The sequence below is a fragment of the Anomalospiza imberbis genome, chromosome Z (genome assembly GCF_031753505.1).
Source record: "Anomalospiza imberbis isolate Cuckoo-Finch-1a 21T00152 chromosome Z, ASM3175350v1, whole genome shotgun sequence".
In the NCBI taxonomy this organism is placed as follows: Eukaryota; Metazoa; Chordata; class Aves; order Passeriformes; family Viduidae; genus Anomalospiza; species Anomalospiza imberbis.
Genome location: NC_089721.1, coordinates 36473873 through 36481300, shown reverse-complemented (window position 1 = coordinate 36481300; position 7428 = coordinate 36473873).

Sequence of the window (7428 nt, the reverse complement as noted above, 5' to 3'; positions counted from 1 at the left end):
ATGCTAAGGGTTGGAAAGGACCTTAAAGACCATTTAGTCCCAACCTCCCTGCCATGGGCGGGGACACCCTCCACTCAACTAGGGTGCTCAAGACCTTATCCAACTTAAAAAATAAATGAAGAGGGTCCCACGGAGAGCCGGCCGAGTAACGACAATCACACCAATATGGCTACATGCCGTTCTACAAATGTTATTAACAAATTTACCATACTTCTATGTTTTGTTCATGTGGCAATTGTCTAACACTCATTGGCTAACTGGCTGCAATCATGCGTATACATTATTTGTTGATTGGCTGTCATACTGCAAGTGCTTGGTCAGGGTTTGCTAACACAGTGGTTCTCATATCCGGCATAGTGTCTTGCTTTGTACTTGTACAATGGTTCATTTTTCCTTATTCTGCTTGTTCAAGGATGGTCCAAGACTGTTAGAGTAACTCTGTAATCTGCAGGCCAGGGTTGTCCAGTCTCTGCAAAGGAGTGGCATGTCCCTCTTCTGCAAGAAATTCCTCTACAAATAAACATTTACCTGGAATATTGCTCTGCATCTCTGGAATGTTTTTTCTTCAGAAAAAAAAATCTCATCAAATTTCAAAGTTGATTTCTGAAAAACATTTTGATAATGTATAGAAGTCACTGACTTAAAATTTGGTGTGCATGACATGAAAACACATACTTGATGATCTCTCACTGGTGTATATAATAACAATGTCCTAGAGATCTACAAGACCATTTATTATCTGTATTCCAAGAATGTTTCATATGAGTATTAAGGTGCCTTTTGCGTAAGTGATAACCTCATCTGTTTTGCTTGGTATATGCATATTTACTGTATCTGTTTGGAATGGCTTGCAACTGACTTTTGATTTTGTCCTGGAGCTGCAAGTAGAATGTTGCAGCTGCCAATAAGGAAAAAAAATCATCATCATGATCTTATCGTGATACCTCAAAATTTATTTAGTTGCATTGCTTGTCTGTCTTGTCGGAACCTTGTTGTCATTTAGGTAGTATGTAAAAAAAATCCATATACTTTAAGAAAGGAATAAGAGGGAGCAAGCTTTAAAAAGAAGGGGAAGAAGGGAAAACACATGAAGTAATTTTGTGTACTAAAAGCAGCTACTGTAGCCAACCTCTAATTATGATATTTTTTTCAATAACATTTTCTTATTCTTTAAAGTACTCTGTACAAGTTTTATGCAATCAACAAGGGAAACTGATACCAAAAATGAGGGGGATTAGGGTAATAAGTTATGGTGAAGTATATCATAATAGTGAAAAGGAATCTTTCTCTCTTTGTTAGTTTAAAGGATAATCAATGACTATTGTAAAGAAAACCCTCAATAATGTATGGGGATTAATTATAAGTTTATTTAATGTTGTTTTAAAATGTTTGCAAACATTTTGTACGATAGAGTGCATTGAAAGTAAGCACATTCCTGCATGAGATTTCAGATCAATGCCACAATATTCACGAGTAATTCCATGAGACAGCATTTTAAAATGAATGCACCCAAAAATGAGTCTGCATGGTCTGCTTTTATTGTTATAATTGAACAAAAAAGAAAAAGAGAGACCCATCAAAAATAGGTCCACATAAAAAGGATATTTTTTTCATGGAAGTTTTTTATAAAAGATATTTTAAAATAAAGGCTTTAGCGTGACAGTGTCCCTTTCAGTTTGTGAGATCAGGCAGAGAAATTTCTTACACCTACAGATCCTTCACATTGCCCTGTAGGCTGGCAATTAGTAAGATAAGTAGATCTCCATTTGCAAAAATAATGTTTTTGCCACTTTTGATTCTCCAGAAATTTCAGAAAAAGGAATTGTCTATATTATTGAAATATTACATTCTACTTTGCTTCACCAAGAACTGTACACTATAAAAAAAATTCAGGGAACACTATTATTCTTTTCACAGCAGGCAACAAAGGAAAAAACCTAAAACTGAACTACACAAGCCATATGAAGTAACACAAATACCTTGTATCTTAGACACATTTAATTCAATAAACCTACTGTCAAGTTACAACAAAAAAACTCTTTCTTGCTGTAAGAGAGGCCTAGTGTCTATTCATGGTAATGGCTGCCTTATCAAGCAATCAGATAATATGAAATCTTCTTGCTAGAAGCATCAAATTGTTTCTCAGAGAAACTCAAAACAGGTTTTGGGTTGTGTAACAGTCTGTATAACAGATCACAGTGTATTTGGTGCACGAAGAAAATTTTTATATGTGGATATAATACAGATACAAATCTAAATATATGTGTTTATTGTTGAGGATTACCCACTCTTTAAGGCCTTATTTCCTGGCATTGGTCTGCAATGCTTATCTAATTTAAGTGTGGTGAAATATTTTGGTGAGGACAGCAATGAGAACTGGTTGGATCCCTCTGTTTTTTCCTATGTATGTACCTGGAAGTATTTTACCTTTTTCTACTAGTAGAGAAAGATCTGTATTTTCACTGATTTCGCAGGCATCCTCAGGTGGCCCAATATCTAGCAATGTAAATTAATTATGCAGATTGCATATTCTCTGTGGTGTATCTGTATCCCAAACCAGTGACCAGATGACAACACAGTTTTGTGTTTTGACTGAAAAGGTATTTTCCTGAGGCCCTTATTTTCCCCTTTCATTATGTTAGTAGCACTGCTAGCTATTAGGTCAGTGGTCTCAGTTACATAATGTACTGATTCAGGTTGAAAAAACAACGATTAAATGTGACAAGAGGTTTCTTCATCAACCATACTATGTTACTGATTTGTTCCTCAAAACAGTGGCAGGATTTTCTTGTAGCACTTTCACACATAGTGTTGGATCACATGTAACTAACCTAAAATGTCAAGTGACAGTCCAAGATATATATATATCTCACAGGCTGTCTTTGAGTTGGCCCTCACAGCTGAAGGACACATTGGGAAGCTTATTGTCCTGACACCCCATTTTGTGGTTCAGCAGTTAGAAGGGAATATGCTTTTGTCTTGCCACTTCAAGGATGGTTGCTTTCCCAGCTCTGACTGCATTCCTTCTCCTGAAAAGAGCTGCTGGGTATGAGAAAGCAGCATCTTCCAGGCTTTTTGCAGTGACCTTTGAATTTTCCCAGGTCCTGCATTTCTAAACAAATTGATTAATCTCATTGTTTTCCAAGAAATACTTTGTTTTCTGTAATGTTTCTGAAACTCCTGGTGAGAAATAAATTTGTCTGGTTTTGTTGGACTGAAGTCTGAGATGATAGAGAGGAGAGAGATGGGAAATTTAAACCATGCGTGAAACTCAGAATTGCCTGCAAAAAATGTTGCACTACACTAAGAAATTATTCAGTCTGTTTAATAGTTTGAATATTATTGATAAATTTTATAACTGATTAATGGAAGTGTTATGTCTAAACTCTGGTGATTTAGTGCTTCCTCTTTCATTGGGTTGTAAAAATGTCCTTCACTTCAGCTCTAATTTTGCAGTTATCTTGTGACTCCCACACAGTGCTAGATTTCACTGCCAGAAGACCAGGAATGGTAGAGAAATGTCTACAGCTGGTCTGTATTGTACATACATTGCTGACCTGTAATAAATTATTTTTCTTAGCTATAAAACAGACATAACTTTTACACATATGTCTAGGTTAGCCACTTTCTACTTTATGTGCATTCCCATAGTGAAATAACAGTTGTTATCAATTAATTCACAAATTCCAGCTTCTTTCTTTAAAACAATATTTAAAAATTAGTTTAACATTTCAGATACAGTATAAAAAATTCCGAATGTTTTTTATGGCTGTTGTGATGCAACAACCTACATCATGCTGTCCTTTCAAAGAGCAGTTTATTTTGTGTGTCATCATAGTCATTGTAGGAATTGGTGTATTTAAAGAGATAAATAATTCTCTAACTCTACATCTCCCTTAACTTTTCTCCAGAGAAGTGCAGAGTCATTGGATTAGTTTGATGAAGGGCTTCCCATCATTAATACATGAGTCTAAACAGAATACAGGCTTAGCACAGAGTGTTTGCAGAAAAAGCTGTTGTGGAAAGGCACAGTAGGAACCTTCTCAGTGCCCTAAGCAATGTCAGACAGTGCAGGAAGTGTCTGGATTCTCCTTGTGATTGCTGTACCAATTAAAGATTCCTCTTCGCTGGGTCATAAAAGAAATATAGCATTGATAGCTTGACTTTTTTTTTTTTTTAATGGATGCAGGAATGCAGTTCATTAGATTAAACCTGTTTAAGATGTTACACTCTCTTGTACATCTCTCAGGTCTTGTGCTAGGTCCAGCTGCAGAAGAGCTGTTTTCTTTGGCATGTCATAAAAGAATGTGTCCTTTTTGTATTGCTTTTCTTTGGTTTTTAGATGATAGTGAGCATTGGACTATTCTTCCAAGTACATCTTGACTTATAATGTAAATGCAGTGCTTAATTTATTCAGCAGGGGTCATCAAAGGTCTGGATTTTCTTTATCTACTGAGGTGAACTGAATGATGACATTTCACAGCTTTCTTCAGAACCTGACATTTGGAAATGTTCGTGTACCCTCTCACAGCTCTATTGCTCAGTCTGTTGTAGCTATAGAATGCATTCTGAAGACTTATTTCAGATATCTAAGACCACAGTGTTTGCTATGGCAGACAACTTAGTTCAAGAGTCTTTTTTATGTGGTGTTATTTTCCAATTAGTGAATAGTGTAAATGAAACTGTTAGAAAATCAGGAACCATAACAGTTTTTTTTTTTTACTTGCAAATATTTGTAAAAGTAAACATGGCATAAAGTGGCAAAGCTTGCATTAGGTACAATTTTGATCTTATTCTGAATTCTGGACCGTTTTGACAGCAGAAAAATAACTTCTCAGATCTGACACTTTATAATGTCTCTGAAAGGCAGCAACAAGGAAGAAAGCAGATACACATTTGTCTAATGAAACACTTCTATTAACTCCTTTTCCAGCACTGGGTGAAATGTGTACTGGTGAGATAAACAGTGCAGTGTAACGTCAGTATGACTCATTTTATCTGTAGGCTTTTGTCACTAAAACACTAAAGAGGAAGTACATATTTTCCTGAACCAAACTTGTTGATGCTGAATTATCAGATCAAACATGTTCTCCATAAACTTCAGAGACTTTTGGACATAAAGTGGAAACAGTTTAACTCACATTGCCAGGCACTTTAGGATGTACTTCCTAATCCAAGCCTGGCAACAGAGTCAGTGAGAGCCAAGTTCTGGATGGCAGCAGCAAAACCAGCAGCTTCAGCTTCTCGGACTGAGTCTGAGGTGCTTTTCTCACTGTTTCTGCTGGTGAATAATGGCAGCTCCCTAAACCAGGATTTTTTTGCACAGAAAATGATTTCTAAAAGGCTGGAATAGTCATGGAGTGTAATTAAAGCATGTGTATTAGAATGTTGGGTGGATAAATGAGTCCAACAGACCACAGTTCAGACAGTAATAAATGTACTGGCATTACTCTGTCATGCCTAAAAGTCTGTGGTAACCTACTGTGTGTTCTCAACTTCATTATTGCTTCCCATAGTAGGTGTATTTAGTGATCATCTCACTTCCATTAGACTAAATACTAGATATGCGACACATGGATTTGTCTTTTTTCAGAGGACTTCTAAGTTCTTTTTAAAGTATATCTTCCGCCCAAGACATTAGCCACCTTTAGAATTTCCACATTTCTAAAACATCCAGCTCCATGAGCAACAAATCACTACTTCCTATGGTTTCTGTTTCATGTTTGCATTATTCTGTATCTTGGATTAGATGCACTCATATTAAAATTTGTCCTATAATGAAAAATTTTCTGTGTATGTTTTCTAAAGGCAAACTGCATTCATGCTACATCCTAACAGTGAATCACTGGAACACTGATAGGTTTTCTCTTCTTTGCTCTATTTTATGTGCATCTGCAAGAGCTGTTATCATTGATACCTTTGTCACATTTGTCTAAAACTGACCAAAGGCATTCAGAAATGATCAGGAAAGATCATGTTTAGAGATAGCTAAGTTACAAAAGTAAAGCATACTGTTGCATTTACTCCCAGAAAATATCCTTAGGAAAGAGAAGTCTAACAGAGACACACCATTGCCTAAGAGAAAATTTTTATGTCCATCTTTTTTGCACTTCTGTGCTGCCATTTGTAACATGTTCTTGACAATTACCTTATAAATTCATGGCACTTCAGGTTTTTGTGTCCTTATCTGGGTCTTTATATATATTTTTGACAACATATATTGCTGAAATATTCAAAGGCTTTTATGATAAGAAGCTTGACAGCTTCAAAGAAATTATTAAAACACTAACATAAGAGTCATTTGTAAGAGAATACTTAAAATATGGAAAAAATAAACAAAAATATTATTTCATAGTTTCCATAGATTCTGTATGTTCCTTAAGTTGCCTTATAGACTTTTCTGAAGTCTCAAAAAGATTACATGCTCTAACATACTCTGTTTTACCAAGAATACATATCTGATTGTGCCATCATGATGGTCATTGTGAGCTGAAGGTAACCAGATAGAAAATATATATGCTTCGGCTGAGATTAATGCAGCAGTATTGATTTTGACCAGCCATTCCTAACTCAATAGAGGATTTGTAGGTCTGTACAATTAATAATATTAATTGTTTTTTTCTGAGAAATATCTATTTAATAGTCTAGGTCAAGTATAAGGAAGCTGAAGTGGAAAACAACAGTGAGTAAAATGCCAACACTGATATACATCTTTTTTGAGACCAATTTCAATAACATTTTCCAACAGATAATCCCTTTGTTGGAAGGACAATGAAAGATAATTTAAATTAAAAATTATAGATTGCCTAAATGTAATTTTATTTGTCTTAGCATGAAATATGTGTCAATAAACGTAAAAGCAAGAAAGTGTTCAGCAAATACAGTCTCTGGCTGAGTAGCATGTCATGATATACATTCAATGTATATAATGATGCCCTAAGAATTTCCAGTTTTCCCCATCTGTTCTGTACTCTCTATAAATATATATATACAGAGCAACTATATATGTGGAACTAATACAGTCTCTTACTTCCAAACAGGAAAGCACTAATTAATGTACATTTAATGCCTTTAATTGTCTAGGGTTTATGGTCACCTTCTTTGATACTTCTTTGTTGATAGACAATTGCATCTTTGTAAGCTTAAGTGTTTTCAATAAGTAACACTGAGAGAAGACTAGTGGACTCCTCCAAAACCACACCCTGGGAAAAATGTTTTGCCATTACTCTCTTACCTAGTTTTATCTCAGATATCTCAAAATTGTTATGTGGCAGCATTGAGGAAAATGCTTAAGTTGTGTGAATACTCCTGTTTTGGTTTCAAAAAGATAGGTGTCTGCTAAGGAAGGCAGGACCCTCCCCTGAAATTGAAAATGTAAACTCCCTCCCTCAGAATTGCTATAATTTTGAAATTAAGGGGCTCTCAGGC